Source organism: Eurosta solidaginis, chromosome 2 (assembly GCF_040869045.1).
Source record: "Eurosta solidaginis isolate ZX-2024a chromosome 2, ASM4086904v1, whole genome shotgun sequence".
Classification (NCBI taxonomy): domain Eukaryota; kingdom Metazoa; phylum Arthropoda; class Insecta; order Diptera; family Tephritidae; genus Eurosta; species Eurosta solidaginis.
In genome coordinates, this window is record NC_090320.1 from 159,060,882 (window position 1) to 159,081,741 (window position 20,860).

Here is a 20,860-nt window from a genome sequence, read left to right on the forward strand (position 1 = left end):
AAGCAGCGACGTCGCGCGATCAGTTTTAACGCTTCTCTTTATGCCTGCCTACGACCATCACGTTGCTATGGTAAGCAAGCGCAAGCAGTGACATTGTGCAGTGCGTTGCTGGGCTGGATATTAAACCTGCCGTTGCTATGATAGAAGCACGCGCGATTACTTGTTCTACCGTTGGGTTGCATACCAAGCCCGTGCATATGATGTTGCTATGCTGTGATCGTATGCAGTGGGTTGTTATGCTGTTGGCTTGCACATGATGTTACTATGGTAGCGTCACGTATTGCTTTTGTGCGATTAGTTGCGCTGTTGTTGGGCAAGCTCTGTTAGGCAAGCGATGGGCATTTGAGTTGGATTGTTGTTAGGCAAGCGATGATCATTTGTTGGTTTGTTTTGCTCTGCATCAATTGACCTTGCCATTTGACTTGGTTGCTAACTAGTTGTTTGAGGCTACGTAGAGAAGCTAGGCATATTGTTGACTTAGCAGAGATGTGCAATAGGCATCATAACTTAACTTATATTTGTAGTTTATAGCCATATGCGTGTGTATAGGTGAGTACAACTTCGGCTGATGGTGAGCACGGTTGCCACTTTGGGTCCATTTGGACCAAATTAAGTCCGCTCCAACCCCGTTTGGTCCGCTGGTCCTTTTTTTAATTTTGATCCTTTTTGGGCGAGCCGTCACGATTTTGGTACTTTGATTTGAATTTTTGAATTTTTTTACTTTCATAACAATACGCAACACCGATAAAAAATTTGCTTGCTTGAACACCCTGTTAATGGCGATCGATTTTCAATAACTCTCACCAGCAGAGCTGATAGCTATTTGCCAGTTTTACATAGAAAGCTTTGTAGTGTAACATTATACGTGTCTCGAAGTAAGTGGCGTTATACAATACAATAAGCAAATTGAATGTCAGATCGCGAAATAAAAGCGTATATGCTGTTTCTCGCCTATATTCTTAAAATTATAAATACCTTAAATAAAGAGTTCCAATCAGAAAATATTCGTCTGCCATTCCTATACCATCAAATAAAAGCAGGGACGGAAAATAATAATTATTTTTTTTCGGAGTCGAAAAAGTCCTGGTCAAAAAATTTTCCCAGGTGAAAATTTTTGATTTCCCAGGTATCCATATAGCAATATCTGTAAAATTCCTCTACAGAGGTGGGCGAATTCATAGGTGGTTCCTAGGTGACAAGATGAGGAACGAATTATTAACCTATGGACAGTTAAAGGGTTGCGGCCGGCGGAATCCTCTGGTGCCTTAGCTCTTTCCGCGTAGGTGGGTTTTGCCATACCTTAACTGCATTCACATAAATTTATTTTTATAGGATTCGTGACTGGAGAATAAACAAACTGGGAAATTATGTATGGTAACATGGGCGGGAACTAAATATTACCAAGAGAAAAAAAGGGACACCCTACTGTTAATCGTACTGATGGATTCAGCGAGGTCTAAGGTGATATTCGACCTGCGCTTTCTATACCCTACCCAGCCATGGATCTTCTTAACAACTGCATTTGCTGAAGATCCCCAAAGAATGTAAAATTCCCTACCTCCCTATGCCATCATATGCCTCGAGGAAAACTAAATTTAACACATAATTATATGTTATAAATTCACTTCACATATTTATTCATGTTCAATCAGAAAAAATATTTATATTTACGTTTTCTATACTATATTCTACTATACTATATTTTTAAAATTTTTAAACTTCCTTACAATTAGTAAAGGTTGGCATGTTGCTGACAAAAATATATTTCAATCACGAGGACTTTAAATGATAACTTAACATTACATATAACAGATAATAACAACTGATAATTTATAATTTTCAGCAAAGCATTTATTGGCTGTAACTTGGTGGTTGTACTATTTTCTTGATGGTGTATCACGGTATTGTCTGGTACCGCTTACATGCTCCACATAGATGTCCCGCGACCAGCGGATGGTATTGCTTATCATGAGCCTCCTCATCAGGCTTGCATAATAGCGCGTGATGTTCAGAAGGTTTATGACTCGTTCGTTTGCCGGGTCCCATCCGCCCAGTGCTCCAACTATAAAGGCCTCTACTCTGACTTCGTAGCCAAGTGTCGATAGCTGGTCAGCAAGCGGCTGGTATTTCTGTAGCTTTTGCTGCCGAGCATCCTTAAAAGCCTCGCCTCTATTTTCAAACGGAATAGCCACGTCGATCAGAGTGATTCGTCGGCTTACCTCGTCCCGTATGACGATGTCTGGTCTTAGGGTGCCAGCAGTACCGTGGGAGCCTTCTACTATTCTTTTACTATCAGGTTCTCGGGGCACCTCAAGGCTCTTACGATTCTGTCTTGGACGTTGTTGTGGCGTTGCTGTCGTGCCGCGGAGTGGGGGGTGCAGTGGTTAAGCACATGTGCTAATGTCTCCAGGTCTCTTGCGCACTTGCGGCAGCGCTTGTATGCGTCTATAAGCCACCTCTTTGCAGCGTTAAACGGGAGGACATTGAGACATGCCCGGTGTATAAAACGCCAGTCGCAAAAGCGGGTGAATTTTCCCGAGCGGAGAAAGTGGTTAGCTGGTGGTGTCCTGCACGACACTTCGAACACCTTACCTTGGTCGGGTTTGTTTATTAGCATGGCTTCGTAGTGTTGTGTTACATACCGTCGCAATGTCGAAATGATGCGATGGGCGTCCCAAGGTTCGACAACTGTGAAGTTCGAATCAGTTGGTGTACCACACTGGATCCAAAACTCGGACTCCGGTGAGGACCATGTCCAGCGTAGCTTTACTTTGCTGCTAATTCTGGCCGTTGCCGTCCGCACCTTCGTCCAATAGTTCGCGATGCTACTTGAACGAGGGACGCTGGATTCGCTGGACAGGTAACTCGCCATTCTATATGACATGCTGGTTTTCATTGCCTTTCCGCCGTAGCCTGTCTCAGCGATGAAACCGCTATATCACTCACGACGTGGTCTTTTGAGCTTAACATCTTAAATGCATGGGCCACGGTGAGGAGATCCGTCAGGTCTGCCAGGGGTAGCAGCCCGCCACCACCTTTGTGGGGCGGCATGAAGACGAGTTCTGGACTAGCCCATTGGGGCAGGTTCATCCAGCGTTTGGCTGTTCTCTTTATTACCTTATCTGCCTCGCTCAAATACTCTTTGTCTACGTCTGCCCCTTGCAAAATAAAGTCTAGGCGTGGCAATAAAAACGTTGCCGTAGCATATATCTTCTGCCATGGCGACAACCCTGAGCGATTCAGTGTCCGCACGTCGCTCAGCATACCAGCTATGGTGCTCACCGGTGTCTGTCTAATCTGGAAGCCAGTGGGTACTCCGAGGTGGTCGTAATACTCCCCTGGTCCCAGTGCTCGAACAGGCTGGCCCTGGACTAGGAAGTTCGTAGCCATTATGTCATTGCCCCTCCCTGGTATGTGGAGCGTTGCGCATTTGGCAGCATTATATTTAAGCCCAATAGCTCTCGCCCCCTTTTTAGCGGCCTCAAGCAGTTTTCGCAGATTTTCCGGGGTATCCGCTATTAGCACCACGTCGTCGGCATATGCCAGGTTATTAATGAGGGAGTTGCCCAGTTGGTATCCGATCCCTTCTTGGGCCTCCGTGCGAACGACGACCTCCAGAATGAGATCAAACACTATAGGACTCAAGGGGCATCCCTAGCGAACTCCCGCCTGGATGTTGATGGGCGGGGACGTGCCCTCTGATACCTTGAGTCGTGTTGTCATGCCGTTGTAATTCTGATTGATTGTATTAATTACTTTTCTCGGTAGGCCATGTGCTTCGAGAGACTTAAAGATTATAGAGTGTGGAACGGATGTGAACGCGTTGGAAAAATCTAGCCACGCGACTACCGCTTCCTTTTTATTTTTCTTAGCGTCACGCAGTACTTCCTGTAGAACGTAATTGTGCTCAAAACACCCTTCAAATTCTAAAAATTCTTTTTGGGAGGGGCTTATACGGCTATTGGCCATGGCCCACTTTTTTAGCCGGTCAGCTAGTGTCGCGGAAAAAAGCTTCGGCACCGTGTCCCCTAGGGATATCGGTCTCCAGTTTGCCACCTCACTCGAGTCGCCCTTTTTGTACAATAGAATTGTGTGGCTTTCTTTCCATTTTACTGGAACCGACTCCGTTCTCAGCACTGCGTTGAACCACGCTGTCAGCACTTGAGCCTTTGGGTCGGCCTTCCGCAGGTCGGAGTAGGTCAGGCCATCAGGACCGGGAGATGAATTTGCCCGACCTTTTAGCCTGTCCATAACCTCCTCTCTGGTGAATGGACGAGTCAATGCCTCGTTGCTTGAGGTGGAGGGGTCTTCACGATCGAATATATTCGGCCAGTCTTCCTCGACGTCTCTGGGCGCAGCTAGGGTACGAAAGTGGTGCTCGAGGGTTGCTAAGGGTATCTGGAACCTTCCAGAATTTCTTGCACCGCTTTCTTCCTATTGTTCCTATATAGGCGCTGTAGTCTGGCGGCCTCCCGTATACGATCTGAAGCCCTCCTCTGCGTGGGGGGTTTCTTCCACCATGACCTGGGTGAGTTCCTCTCACAGCATGTCGGTCTGTATGGACGGATAACCTCGATAGGTATCTCATGGCTTCGATTGAGGCTTCTTCTAATTTCCCTTGGTCGTTTGATAAGTTCAAAGCCTAGATTATTCGTCGTTTATCTGCGTTTGTACCGTGGTGGGCAGTTAACGGCTCTACTGGTGATAGTGTGTTGGTTTCCACCATGGGTATGGGGTGTAGCGTAGCCCCTCCTCCCCTCCCCTCCTCTCACAGTATGTCGGTCTGTACGGACGGATAACCTCGATAGGTATCTCATGGCTTCGACTGAGGCTTCTTCTAATTTCCCTTGGTCGTTTGATAAGTTCAAAGCCTAGATTATTCGTCGTTTATCTGCGTTTGTACCGTGGTGGGCAGTTAACGGCTCTACTGGTGATGGTGCGTTGGTTTCCACCATGGGTATGGGGTGTAGCGTAGCCCCTAACGGTGGGCTTGTATGTGGGGTTACCCTTTGCGAATTCTCCTCCTCTGACAACGCAGGGGACTGCGCCACTGGCGGTGATTGCATGGAAATTAGTATGTTGCTATTGGTTATTGTATTTCCTGCTATTTCCGTTGGCGTAGGTGTTTGGATATTAATTGCGGAGGGGAGGGTCGCTGGTGGTAACTGATCGGCATTTACCAGTGTGTTATGAGAAATTATGTTTTCCGTTCTTTGTGTAGCGGCAGCTGAGGTTGACGACGGGTTCTATGAACCCGAATCATCCACTGCATACACCTCGTTACTCATGAGAGGCTGCGTAAGTGGTATAGTCGCTCTTGAATCTGTTGTTGAGCGTGTTCCTCTTCTAGTTCGAGTATCAACAGTCGGCACTGGTCGCTCGGACGTTGCTCCAATTTGTTAGCGAATATCTTGGCGGCGCTCACTGTCTCTCGCGCCTGCCGATGGTACAACACGCTCTGATACGCAGGTAGCGCAGTGTTGCCGTACCACTTTTCTCTGGTATTTCGCTGTGGGATGAGCCTCAAAAGAGCATCTCCAGCAGCGGAATCGTGGTGGCATGTCTGGATGGTGCTCTTTGAGATGGCGCAGGAGATTCTCCTCCTTTCGCGCTCCCGCACAGTGACCAATCCGTCTATCGGAGCAAAGCGGGCACAAGAGAGCGCACTCATCCACTGGCAATAGGATGACATTTTGTTGCCCTCAGCCACTACTTTGGCATCCGGCTCCTCAGCCTCTACATTCTTTACTTGGCCAATATGCGCCAAATACGTTTAGATACAATGGCACCCCTTTTGATAGGTGAGAATAATTAGGTAGCTATGTATCTAGTGGCGGCCACCGTGGTGTGATGGTAGCGTGCTCCGCCTATCACACCGTATGCCCTGGGTTCAACTCCCGGGCAAAGCAACATCAAAATTTTAGAAATAAGATTTTTCAATTAGAAGAAAATTTTTCTAAGCGGGGTCGCCCCTCGGCAGTGTCTGGCAAGCGCTCCGATTGTATTTCTGCCATGAAAAGCTCTCAGTGAAAACTCATCTGCCTTGCAGATGCCGTTCGGAGTCGGCATAAAACATGTAGGTCCCGTCCGGCCAATTTGTAGGGAAAAATCAAGAGGATCACGACGCAAATTGGAAGAGAAGCTCGGCCTTAGATCTCTTCGGAGGTTATCGCGCCTTACATTTATTTTTTTTTTTTTATTTTTATGTATCTAGTGGGAGCGTGTCGTTATTCTGTATTACAAAATTCTGGGTGACAAAATTCGGTAAATTGCAAAAAAATTCTGCTTGAACAAAATTCTGCTTTTTTAAAATTCTGTTTTTTAAAATTCTGCTTTCTAAAATTCTGCTTTCTAAAATTCTGCTTTTTCAAAAGTCTGCATGTTTAATTCTGGGAGTCAAAATTCCGGAATCATGGCATGGCGTAGCCGGTGGTGGATCGGCTAAGGGTTATTTTTTTAAAGGGCGGACGAAGGCGGTAGCCACGGTTATACCACACACCCGGACTTGGCATGGCGTATCCCAGGGTTATTTTTAATAAGCGCGGTCGAAGGCCGCCTATGCAAAAAGGTGTTCTACGCAGAATTACTGTGCATGGCGCACTTTTTCAAAATAATTACATGACCTCTTTAACATTGTTAACATTATATTTTAATACAGAATTTTGTAATACAGAATTTTGAAAACAGAATTTTAGAAAGCAGAATTTTAAAAAAGCAGAATTTTAAAAAGCAGAATTTTGTTTTTAGAATTTTGTACATACAGAATTTCGACACCAACCCGTATCTAGTGTAGGCAACCCAATTGTGCCTCTAATGCTAGGAGCTCAGAAAATTTAGCTAACCGCAGTTGGGTGTGATCGCATTCAGAAGCAATTTGTAAACAAACAAATTTATGTTTTTTTGTTCTTTTTCTTTAACGCATTTCTAAGTGCAATATGATAATTGTTGGTGTGTTTATGGGCAAATATGGGAATAAGCTGTTATCAGGTCGATATTGGTATGCAAATTTGTACCAACAAATACGAAGGTATATATGTCGTCATAGGGAGCAGGTTTATTGCTTGCTACGTACGTACATACTAATGTCGATCTGATTGTGCTTATCAAAAAAAATTAAGAAGGTCGAACAAAATATCAAAAAAAAAGGTACAATTGACTTACATGCGTTTATGTGTATGTTTATCGATGCGATCCCTCGTTGAAAGGCCTTCCAGAGATGAATGTGCAGTACAAGCTACTGTTGTTATTGTTGGTGTTTTATTTTAGCGAAATTCTTATAAGTTGGGCGCATTACTGTACCCTAACAATTAGGTGTTTTTGCTTTTCAGCTGCAAGTCTGACGTCTTTGATTTTAGACAAAACTACAAACTGACATAAGACCGTCCAAAGAAATCTATTTTTTTTTTTTTGTTGAAAATTTTACTTTTAAGCCCTCTGCTAAATGATCACACTAGCACAACCACGACCGCTATACGTTTTCTTTTTCTTTTTTTTTTAAGTTTCTAGACAAGCTATACAAGCTTTAATTATCATATATCTATTCTAAGTTTTGTAATTTTGAATTTAATTGCTACTTTAAATAATCATTTTCAAAACTTTTCCTTTCTAATTACGTTAAATATACCACGATTGTTGACTTAAAGTTTAATTAGGAATGTTTAAAAATTCTAAATTCGTTAGCGAAACCCCCAAAATAGGTTACTTAATTCACGCAGATTTTACCAATTTAATCTTCTATAATTATTTTCACATGTACATTATTATGGGCTATTTCCCTCGTGGGTTTTGCCATCTGCACAAACACTTATAATAACATAGGCAATTACCTCTTTTTTGCATTACGAACTTTTGTCCTCGTTTTGTGGGCTGTTAAATTTCCGCGATGATCAAGATGCGCGCCTGGTATGCGCGTTCGTGGCGCGTTGCAACTTTTTGTTGGGGAAGGTGGTTCCTTGGATGCTAAAGCAACCGAATGGGAGTCATTCCGCCAAGCGGACTTATATTTCGGTCTTCCGCGATATTTTATGCTTATCCACTGAACTGTCCACCTCCATGCTAGTGCGCCAACGTTCCAGCTGAGCCGATGTAGACGCTGGCAACCAAAGCTGGAGGTGGATGGCAATCTGGAGATCGTGCTTCGCACGTATATGGTGTTCTTGGCACTGGGCACAATATAAGCTATTAGGCGTGGCCGTGTAAAGGACGCTGGTGAAGAATGCCAATCACTTGGTACTTTGCAATACGGTTTTTACACAGGTCTAAATAACACAAATGCTTAGAAAAAAAACCACTTCACCTTTTGATAAATTTAGAAACTTACCTTCCAAAAATAGAATTCGGGACTTTTTCCGCTGGTGATCTGCTGCTAATAATTTCACCACTTCGGTGACTCGCTTGCACACAGGAGGTAGAGATGTCCAAAACAGAGGCTAACTGTAGGAACATGGGCCCTTTTATACCTTTCAGAGGCCGGAAGTTAAGCTTCTTATTGTGACAGATGCGATCTATCACGATATAGAAGATGTAAAAAAATGCTTAGCTTTTTATACCCAGTTGAGCAGAGCCCACAGAGTATATTAAGTTTGATTGGATAACGGTTGGTTGTACACGTATAAAGGAATCGAGATAGATATAGACTTCCATATATCAAAATCATCAGGATCGAAAAAAAATTTGATTGAGCCATGTCCGTCCGTCCGTCCGTTAACAAGATAACTTGAGTAAATGTTGAGGTATCTTGATGAAATTTGGTATGTAGATTCCTGAGTACTCATCTCAGATCTCTATTTAAAACGAACGATATCGGACTATAACCACGCCCACTTTTTCGATATCGCAAATTTCGAAAAACCGAAAAAGTACAATAATTCATTACCAAAGACAGATAAAGCGATGAAACTCGGCAGATGAGTTGAACTTATGACGCAGAATAGAAAACTAGTAAAATTTTGGACAATGGGCGTGGCACCACCCACTTTTAAAAGAAGGTAATTTAAAACTTTTGCAAGCTGTAATTTGGCAGCCGTTTAAGATATCATGATGAAATTTGGCAGGAACGTTACTCCTATTACTGTATGTACGCTTAATAAAAATTAGCAAAATCGGAGAAGGACCACGCCCACTTAAAAAAAATTTTTTTTTAAAGTAAAATTTTAACAAAAAATTTAATATCGTTACAGTATATAAGTAAATTATGTCAACATTGTAATGATATGGTGCAACAAAATTCAAAAATAAAAGAAAATTTCAAAATGGGCGTGGCTCCGCCCTTTTCCATTTAATTTGTCTAGGATACTTTTAATGCCATAAGTCGAACAAAAATTTACCACTCCTTTTGAAATTTGGTAGGGGCATAGATTTTACGACGTTAACTGTTTTCTGTGAAAATGGGCGAAATCGGTTGAAGCCACGCCCAGTTTTTATACACAGTCTTCCGTCTGTCCTTCCGCATGGCCGTTAACACGATAACTATAGCAAAAATCGACATATCTTTACTGAACTTAGTTCACGTACTTATCTGAACGCACTTTATCTTGGTATAAAATTTGAACGAAATCCGACTATGACCACGCCCACATTTTCGATATCGAAAATTACGAAAAATGAAAAAAATGCCATAATTCTATACCACATACGAAAAAAGGGATGAAATATGGTAATTGGATTGGTTTATTGACGTGAAATATAACTTTAGAAACAACTTTGTAAAATGGTTGTGACACCTACCATATTAAGTAGAAGAAAATGAAAAAGTTCTGAAGGGCGAAATAAAAAACCATTGAAATCTTGGCAGGTATTACATATATAAATAAATTAGCGGTATCCAACAGATGATGTTCTGGGTCACCCTGGTCCACATTTTGGTCGATATCTGGAAAACGCCTTCACATATACAACTACCACCACTCCCTTTTAAAACTGTCATTAATACATTTAATTTGATACCAATATCGTACAAACACATTCTAGAGTCACCCCTGGTCCACCTTTATGGCGATATCTCGAAAAGGCGACCACCTATACAACTACCACCACTCCCTATTAAAACCCTCATTAATACCTTTAATTTGATACCCATATCGAACAAACAAATTCTAGGGTCACTCCTGGTCCACCTTTATGGCGATATATCGAAACGGCGTCCACCTATGGAACTAAGGATCACTTCCTTTTAAAATACTCATTAGCACCTTTTTTTTGATACCCATATTGTACAAACAAATTCTAGGGTCACCCCTGGTCCACCTTTTTGGAGATATCTCGAAACGGCGTCCACCTATGGAACTAAGGATTACTCCCTTTTAAAATACTCATTAACACCTTTCATTTGATACCCATATCGTACAAACAAATTCTAGAGTCAACCCTGATCCACCTTTATGGCGATATCCCTAAATGGCGTCCACCTATAGAACTATGGCCCACTCCCTCATAAAATACTCTTTAATGCCTTTCATTTGATACACATGTCATACAAACACATTCCAGGGTTTCCCTCGATTCATTTCACATGGTTATTTTCCCTTATGTTTTCACCATAGCTCTCAACTGAATATGTAATGTTCGGTTACACCCGAACTTAACCTTCCTTACTTGTTGTATACTAACTTTTCATTAGGCACAAGACAACAGCGCCATCAACGGGTCGAACTTTGATTCTCTTATCGCATGCGATACATTTTTTCAAAATACAAGTAATACCAGTACGCTGGGTCATTCGCTGGTTTATTCGCCACCGAGCATTACATATCATGTGGAATCATGTATGCTTTTTATTTTTCGAACCTTTTCCATAAAAGTCCACATATAAAAGAAAAATCTGTATTTTTATTTTTTGAGTCCGATAGAACTAGTTAAATAAAAGTTAAATCCGGACTTTTATTTTTTAAGGCCAAAATAAAAGTCTGGCTTAATAACAAAGAAACGGCTGATTCGAAATAAAAAAAAGTCCGGAATTAACTTTTATTTCCGGACTTTTATTTTTAGAAGTCCGAGTTTAACTAGTTCTATCGGACTCAGGTAATAAAAATCCGAAAATAATTTTTATCTTGATCCAAATATATTAAAAGTCCAAAATTAATAGTTTTGCAAGGAATTATATTATAAAAGGAATAATAGTTTCCGCCTCCAAGCTTATCTTGAGCAACTTGTTACGCCAGCCTTAAGGGCAAAACATCACCAGCAACCAAACCATATGCATTCTGTGCAAAAGTATCTTAATCCCGGTAGCTAGACGTGTTGCGCAGCATTAGTGGAAGGATGCTGCTATGCGCATGCGGGGGCGTGTTCAAGTTATGCAACGAAAGCGCATGCGTGGGTGTGTGCGTGTGGAAAAACGAAAGCAAAGTACATAGGTGTGTGTGGTGTGTTTGAGTGAAATTTAAGGAATTCCGTTTAGATACGGGTATGTGAAGAGTTAACCGAAACTCAGAAATTGATTAGAAAAGTTGTCTCAATAGTGCGTGGTCGTGCTGCGGAAAAGTCGCGTGTGAAAGTAGTCAAGTCAAAAAAAAAAAAAAAAAAATTTTATATATATATTTGTTTTATGTGAAAAAAAATACCGATACGGTCGTACCGTTTTAGCGGTTTTTTAAACACGTTATTAAAGAACCCGCAAACCCAGGGAAGAAAAAAAAACCCCTTCAACATCCTGCCACAGAATTCTCTGGCGGGACGAAGGAAACGGGCCAGAATACTTACCCGCATACATTATCCAGAGCGACCGCAGGAACGGTGGAAAATTGGGACCGCCGATCAGTAGAGCTCGGAGAAGGGAGAGAGAGAGCGCAAGAGAGAGGATCGGCCAAAGTGACCGAAAGTGGCCGGTAGACAGCAGCAGCGACGACAGCGACGCCGCCAGCACCCACGCAGCGTCAAGAAGCGACAACAGCAGCAGCAACACAGCGACGTCACCATCGCCGACGGCATCAACATCGAACGCCCAAGGAGGGCATGAAAGGGCATTTGATTGCACATTTTTTTTTTTTTATTGAAATTTCTTTTTGGATGAGTTTTACCCCTAATTTGCCTCACCTTTTTTTGATCATTATTGTTAATGTTAACACGGGAATTTTCTCGCAATTTTGGTTATTAATTTTTGTCAATAGTTTTGTTATAGCATATATTCATTTACTTTGTTCACTTCATTTTTCTTTTTACCTAGTTCGTAGCATTTCACTTAAGTTCGCCTAATTAGGTTCATATTCAACTCCTATACATTAGCACGTTAATCACCGATCTCGCTTTAAATTTTCTATTTGCATTCTTTTCGATTTTTTTTTGTGATTTTTTGTCCACTCACATTTTTTTTGCGTTTTTCTCTCGGGTTGTAATTTTGTTAGGTTTGCGTAATTCACCCACTCGCCGCCCGCTATCGCGGGTGAGTGATCTCGGTAACATTTAAAACCCCATTGAACCTTTGCTCAGACAGTAAATGGTATTTTTTTTATGAGTAGGCAAAGACATACGTATGTAGATTTTTCTTCCTCACAGGTCCCCGCAGCTTGAAGGGGTCTACAATGCTGATCTCAGCATCAGGTGAGTGAGAAAATTGATAATACTATTTGTGTTCCATTTTTTTACATATATGTCAATGTCCGATATACCGAATGCCTTAGCCTAGGTCAGGGATTTACATTTAATTTTTGCTTAGCGTTTGAATTTTTGCTACATACATGAATTTGTTTTTCTTTTTCTTTGTAATTTTAAAGATATTAAAAGACATAGATAGATACGGCAACCATTAGGGTGTGCCTTTTCTCATACATCAGATTATTTTTCTCGTTATCTTTTTGAGCAAATATATTTTTCCTGTCTTTTTGGCATCAGATACTAAGTTAAAATAGTATACGGTTTTTTGCTTGTATATCGGTGGTTAAAGCGATAGCTAACGTTGAATTTTTGATTAACATATTGTTTTATTCAACTAATTTTCAAATTTTTTATTTTTCTTTTATTTCCTTTTTTTTTTTTGTATCTTTCATATTTTTGGAATATTTCTATTAAGGAATGGTTAGAATGTAAGCTTTTATATATTTCCTTTTTTGTAAGAATATCTGAGGAATCACACTTAGTAGGAGACAGGTTTAACTTTAAATTTTATAAATAAAGATATGCTTATAACGATTTGGAATTTTACGAGTTGAGCTTTTTGTTGATCACTGTAATGGAGGGCTGATTTTAAGATCTTTGGTGTGGGGGTTGCTCTGGGCTTAAGAGGGGGCGTAGGGGTGATGGCCTAGTAGACTTGTAGACAGACAGACTTGAGTCAGGCTTGGGGGCGCCGTAAAATTAGAGGAGTCAGCACGGCGCCCATGGCTTCGTGTAAGATACGCGAAGAGGGTGGGTAGACTCCACCTGACTAGACAGGCCTCCACCTTTTTCCCCCCTTTTTTTTGATTTCCCCCTCCTTTATCTCTCTGCTCCCCTTACGTCTATTGTATCTCTTTCAGCTTTCCCCTTTTCTTTTTAGAACATGGCATGAACTCTACTTTTTTTGTTAGTGTAGTTGTTGGTAAGGCTGGTGCGCAAAACCCCACCCCGTCCGACGAGCTAGCAGGGCTTGCCACCATGCCACACGCCACCTCTGTCTTACCACTGAAAGCCAGCTACATAACAATGGCGCCCAACGTGGGGCCCGTTACTCTTTCCAATTTACCATAATTTCTTCTAACTTACCACTTTTCTTTTTCCTGACTTTTACTACTTTTTCGTCTTAAGCTTTCCATGTTTTTCTATCTTGTTATCCCGGTAATCTCGACCCTAATTTCCTCCTACCGACTTGGACAGGGACCGTCATGATGGCATCGTCGATAAGGTTCGCCTGGTCGACAAGTGTTATCATGACATGAGGATAGGAGATTAGCTAGGTGACCATATCAGCGTTCCTTTCTCGGATTTGGTACGATTTGATTAGGTGGTACCTGATATGGCACTTAGCTAGAAGACGGACTTTAGTAGAGGATCGTGGCGAAATGCCCAGGCTACGTCATCGGAGATCCAGCATTTCCGATAACTGAGGCTTGAGACGTCACCACGATAGAGAGGAGTAGGGAAGTATGGCATCCACACTTTGGGATCAGTCCACGAGCGTGTCGGGCCACACTTCCACGGACTGCATGAAGACTGACTAGACGCTAGAGATATACGGACGTACAAATCACTCCCACAATGACCTCGTCAAGAGCAACACCCATTACACACCAAAGCAAATAAATATATTTTTTTTCAAGAAATTAGAAATAAAATTTTTTTTCATTTCTTTTTTTGGAGAGATGGAAAATAGTAGTTAAAAATTCGCTTTTGAAGCCACAAAGAAACATATTTCCATCATATTACTATTCATCATATAAGTTTGTTGTACGTATCTGTAGTTAAACATATACATATATCCATATCCATTTTTGAACACACGTATATTTACATATAGACACATTTTTCATATAAATACATGCATATATATAAAAACTGAAATCTACAAATATTTTGAGTTAAGTGGAAAATTTTTTTAGGCTGTGGTCAAGGGACTCCTAATCGATTTAGAAATTTAGTAGTCAACGACTTTCAGCAGAGCCTTGGTTGGAATTTTCCCTTGGTTTTTGCGGAATTTTTTTTTGGAATTTAAAATTAATTTCTCGCAGTAACTAACATTTTTATAAATTTTTGTGAAACTTGAATTTCAAATTTCACTTCAAGTTTTTCATTCGTATTTCAGAATTTATCGTAATTTCAAAAATTGTTAGGTTCTCGTATTACTTTGATTTCCAAATTAATGTAGAGAACGTTACGTTTAATTTAAAATTAAGGCTATCAATTTGTTTTTGAAATCCAAAGTTCAATTTCGTGAATTGTTTTAGTATTTTTTTTTTATTTGAATTCAACCATAGTTTTAATTTTGCTGTCTTCAAGTATTAATTAAATTTTGAAGATTTAATTTTCATTTTTCGTTCTATATAGCTAACTTTTTTCTATTTGGAATTTAAAGTTAATCCCAATATATTTTGTTTCGTCGAAGCTGCGGCCTTCGAGACCTAATAATTGAGTTCTAACCCTGAATTGATGTTTAAGTTCTAATTTTAGCCTTTCCTTTTTTTCTTCCTTTGAATTTTTTTTTGTCTAAAATTTTTGAGGTTACCTTTACCCTTGAATTTTAATTTAAGTCTTAGTTTGTAATTCTAAGCATTAATCTAACTTTAAAAATTATTTTGGTTACTCCTAATCCTTTTTCCAATTATTCGGTTGAAAGTTCCTACTTTGAATTTTAAGTTAAGTCATTACAATCGTGTTGTTTTTTTTATATATTGGTGGAGGTTTTTCTTTAACTTAGAGTTAAGGTTCTATTTTTTATCCTTTTTTTTGGTTTGTTTGAAGTTAAAATTAATTCCAAAAATTTATTATCCTTCTCTATACATCTAGGTTAAAAATTTTATTTTTGAATTTTTTGTTATTTTGAAAGATTTTTTTTACACCCTCCCCAAGTATTTGGTTCCATTTGCCTTTGAATTTTAATTTAATTTTTAATATATATTCCTGAATTTTTAATTTAATCCTTTTTTTGTTATTTTTTCTTTAAATTAAAGTTTTGTATTTCATTTAGAATTCTACATTATCTTTATTTTTTTTTTTTTTTGTTATCTTTTTTTTTATAATTGAGTGGAATCTGTCTACCTTGAATTAAAATTGTGTCTTAATTTTTAACCCTTTTTGTTTTTGCCTTTTTTGAATTTTAATTTGAATTCAAAAACTTTTTCTATTCATTTTTATCATTTGTAATTTTTTTTTGTTTTAATAATTGGGTCGAATCGGGTTACTTTGAATTCAAATCTTACTTTTAATTGGTAATCTTTTTTTTTGTTTTTTTGCTTTTTTTTGAATTTTTAATTTAGATTCAAAAATCTTTTTCTATTCATCTTATCGTTTCTAAATTTTTTTATTATTTGGTTGGATTTTTTTTTCATTTAATCTAAATCTAAGTTTTAATCTTTGTTTTGAATTTTAATTTAATTTCGAAAGTTTCGTTTGCTTTTGTTTGCGGTTCCAATTATTGGGTTGAATTTTTTTATTTTAAATTGAGTTCGGAATTCCCCGGTTTTGTTTGACTGACTATGTGTGTGTGACATAGAGTGAGTTTGTTGCGTGAGTCTGAGTTCATGACTGACGAGGAAAACAGGGAGGAAAGAGTACTAGGTGGTTTGGGACTGTTTGCTAGAGACAGGCCGTTTACACGTGCTTTTACGCGTGCCCTTGAAAATCAGGTGGTTGGCTCACTGTTCAACCAAATAGACACAGGGATTGAACACAGGGTAGATTTCCTTCCCACGGACTATTTCAACCGGTGTACAACCAGGATCTTTAGCTCGCTAGAAGATGAGGCCGGGCGCGAAGTTAGTGTGTCCAGGGTTAGCCGGGTAATAGCGGATCAATCCGAAGCCAGTCTGAGTTTCTCTCACAAGCTCGACGAAATCCTCGCCGAGATGTCCGCCAACGAACAGCGTGGATCACAGGGGGGCGTTGATCCTTTGGAGCAGCAGGCACCGGGAGCCATGGCAGCTGAGGTTGCGACGGCAGCAGGGGGCACAAAGACCACTGGGACTGACGCCGAGCAACTGACACGTCTTATGGCAATGATAGAACAGCAAGGGTAGTTAATGGCGCAGTGGAATAACGAGCTAGGAACTATAAAAACTTGTGTAGTCAACCTCAGCGGCCGTGTCACCGACATGGAAACCTCTGCAGCTTAAGGGTTGGATCATCGCTCCAATCAAGCGTCCACTCCGAACAATAGGGGCCAGGTAGAGATGGAGCAGCGATGCAGGCCAACGGAGGAGATCCACGCAACGACGGAGGATCCCAAAGCGTACAACAGCCACTGCGTTGGAAGAAAATGGACTTAGAGAAATGGCATATAAAGTTTGACGGCACGGACAAGGGGATTTCGGCCGAGAGCTTCCTCTTTAGGATAGAGAAGATGAGGGAACAACATCAAATCTCTCATCATCAACTGTTTACCGATTTCCATTGCCTCGTGTCAGGAGCGGCTTTGAAATGGTACTGGCAGGTGTTGGAGGATCATGCCGAAGATCCGACCTTCGGGTATCTTGATCTGAAGGCAGAACTGCTAGCCCATTTCAAAACCGCAGAGACCGACTACGAGGTGATTCGGCAAATCATGGAGCGTAAACAGTTGGCGAATGAGGGATTTGATGAATTTTATGGGGACGTGCACAATTCGACGTTTAGGCCGAGGAAACGAATACCCGAGAAGGAACTGGTTGGGATAATTAAGGGAAACCTCAAACAATACCTGGCTAACCTGACCTTCTCGTCAAAAATGGACACACTAGCGGAGCTGAAAGCTGAATGTAGGCGAGCTGAAAAGGTCATTAAAGAAAATAAGAGTAGGTCCAAAGGGGGTGTAAGTGAGTTGGTTTACCCCGACGTTACGTTCCCAGAGGAAGGGGGTAGTGCCAAGCCACTGGAAGCAATAGGGGCACAGTTTAAAAATAGGTCGAACAGTGGCCAACTTCCTGACAACAGGACACAAAATGTGGCATCACGTAATGCACCTGTCACAGCGCCTGCAGCCGGCTCCAAGCCAACCATCAACTCTTTCTGCCCCTCACCCTTCCACTTGATGTTGTGCTTCTCGTGTGGAATGCCGGTTGACCATTTTGCAAAGAATCCAGCGGAAGTTAGTAAGGACACGCGATGCAAGTCCAGCTTTCATAATATGGTCTGCTTTTCATGTGGGGGGGACAGCTCTTTTTGCATTTATAAGCCACCTAAGGGAAACGGCAACCTGGCGGAGATGACCGGGGCACTCAGTCAGGAGAAGGATCGCCCGGACAACAACCAGCAAAAATTTTAAAAAGGGAAGGAAGTATAAAAGTTGAGAGTAGTTTAGATCAGAGAAAGCAACGGGATTTGAAGAGCCTACACATCAGGAAAATGGAGTATGATGAAGCACGTAGGAGGATATTTTGCGAAGAAATAATAAAGAAAAGGAAAACAAAAAACTTTAACAAAATACAGAAAATGAGGGAGAAGCGGAAAATGGTTAGGAGAATTCAGCATAAAATAATATCGACGATCGTTACAGTCAAAGGTGACAATAGATTTTTTGCGCAAGTTAAGATAGGGGGTAAAGAGGCACTAGCCTTACTTGATTCAGGGGCAGGAGCTTGTTGTCTGGGTAAGGATAGCATACAATTTTTGGAGGGTGATGAGGAAAGGATTTTTCCCATCACCAACCAATCGATTAAAACAGCTAACGGAGGAGAGACTCCAGTGGAAGAGTTATCACGTTACCAGTGACGTGGAATGAGATGTGTAGGGACCTAGAGTTCTTGATAGTGCCAGGACTTCAACAAGAGGTTTACCTCGGAATCTATTTTTGGAGGGTGTTTGAGTTAAATTTAGTGGGAAGAGGCCCTGTAGCTCGACCAACCCACACGACCGTAGCAGAACTCGTACCCGCCGAGGGGGATTTGTCTTTTGATGCAGTACTACATGTGTTGACCCCCGACCAAACAGTAGCCCTAGAGAGGGTAAAGGCACAATTCCCGTCGTTCGCTGTCTTAGGAAGAAGTACGCGATGAGAACCTTCCTGTCAAACAACGCCATTACCCCATCTCACCAGCGATACAAAAACTAGTTTACGCAGAACTAGACCGAATGCTTAGCATGGGTGTAATAGAAGAATCAAATAGTAGCTGGAATTCTCCAGAATCCCTCGTTATAAAAGGAACCAAAAATCGTCTTTGTCTTGATGCGCGTAAGGTTAATGAGCGTACAATCAAGGACGCCTATCCACTCCCTCATATCGACGGAATTCTTAGCCGGCTGCAAAATACGAGGTATATATCAGCCATAGACCTGAAGGACGCCTTCTGGCAGATTCCGTTGGAAAAAAGGTCCAGGGAGAAGACAGCGTTCACTGTGCCATGGAGACCCCTCTATCAGTTTACAGTAATGCCCTTTGGACTGTGCAAAGCGGCACAAAGAATGTGTCGATTAATGGACAGGGTTATACCCGCTGTGTTACGTGAATGTGTATTTGTATATCTTGATGACTTGTTAGTTTGTTCTGAAGATTTTTCGTCCCATATATGTTTGTTAGAAAAGGTCGCTCGGTGTCTGCGCGAAGCAAACTTAACGATAAATGTCGAAAAAAGTAAATTCTGCTATAAAGAGGTCCGATACCTCGGATATGTTGTAGGGGATGGCTGTATCCGTACGGATGCCAACAAGGTAGTAGCTGTGAGAGACTTTCCCGAACCAAAAACCCCGAAGCAGTTGCGACGGTTCTTGGGCATGTCAGGATGGTACCGACGCTTCATACAAGATTACGCGACTATTGCAGTTCCGCTGCACGACTGCCTCACTAAGGAAAAGATTAAGAAATTTACAATGACTGACGACGCCAAAATTTCATTTGACAAACTCAAACAAAGTTTGATATCGGCGCCAGTGCTTACTCATCCAGACTTTAACAGACGGTTTTATATTCAATGTGATGCATCGACCGATGGAGTGGGCGGGGTTCTTTTCCAACTAGACGAAGACAATAACGAGAGACCAATCGCCTACATGTCAGCAAAACTAAACAAGGCTCAGAGAAATTATAGCGTCACCGAGCTGGAGTGTTACGCAGCGGTTCTAAGCGTCAAAAGATTCCGACCTTACGTGGAGGGCTTGCCTTTCACCATAATAACAGACCATGCAAGTTTAAAATGGCTTATGAATCAAAAGGATCTTGCAGGACGACTCGCTAGATGGAGTTTAAAACTCCAAAGCTTCGACTTTGATATAGAGCATCGAAAAGGCTCGCAGAACGTTGTACCGGATACCCTTTCCCGAATGGATATGGAAGAAATAATACCCAGTGATAGAGTGATGGACGTATGTCTAGACTCGCCATATTTTGACTCCGACGAATACTGCGAATTGCGAAAAACTGTGGCAGATAACAAGGACAAGTTGCCAGACTTATGCGTATCTGACGGATACGTATATAAACGGACTCAGCTTGACCGGGGAGACGCTCTTCAAGCGGACCATGCCTGGAAGCTTTGGGTTCCGTCGGGACTACGGCAGGGGTTGGTAGAGTCAGCTCACAGCTCTCCTTCAGCAGGACATGGGGGCATACATAAAACTTTGTCGCGGTTACGGGAAAGATATTACTGGCCAGGAATGGTCACAGAAGTATGTAGATATGTAAAGGAATGTGATGTTTGCGCGGAAAGTAAAACGCAAAATGCTTTTCACAGACCGCTAATGGGAAAGCAACATGTAACCGAACGGCCTTTTCAACGTTTGTTTGTAGATTTTATGGGTCCTTATCCTCGTACGTCTGATGGTAATGTCTTCGTGTTTGTATGTATAGATCATTTTACAAAATTTGTGTTTTTGAAACCCTTACGGAAAGCTACTTCAGCCGAGGTGGTGAAATTTCTGGAACGAGAAGTCTTCCATATATTCGGGGTACCCGAATACATCCATTCGGACAATGGAAGACAATTCGTTTCAGGAACTTTCGCCACACTCCTAGAAAAATATGGTACCACACATATCAAGACAGCGTTTTATTCACCGCAGGGAAACGCCGCAGAAAGAGTGAATCGGTCAGTACTGCAGATCGTAAGATCATTTATCGATGAAAACCAAAAGAACTGGGACCGACACATGCGATGCGGCATTTGCTCTGCGAAGTGCCGTCCACTCCGCAATCAACATGTCACCCTATCAGGCCACTTTCGGTATGCCAATGATGCTGCATGCAGCATCATATGAGCTATGCCGGAAGTTGGGCTCACTGAATGATGTTGACTGCGAAGTGGAGATAAACGGCGATAGGTTGCAA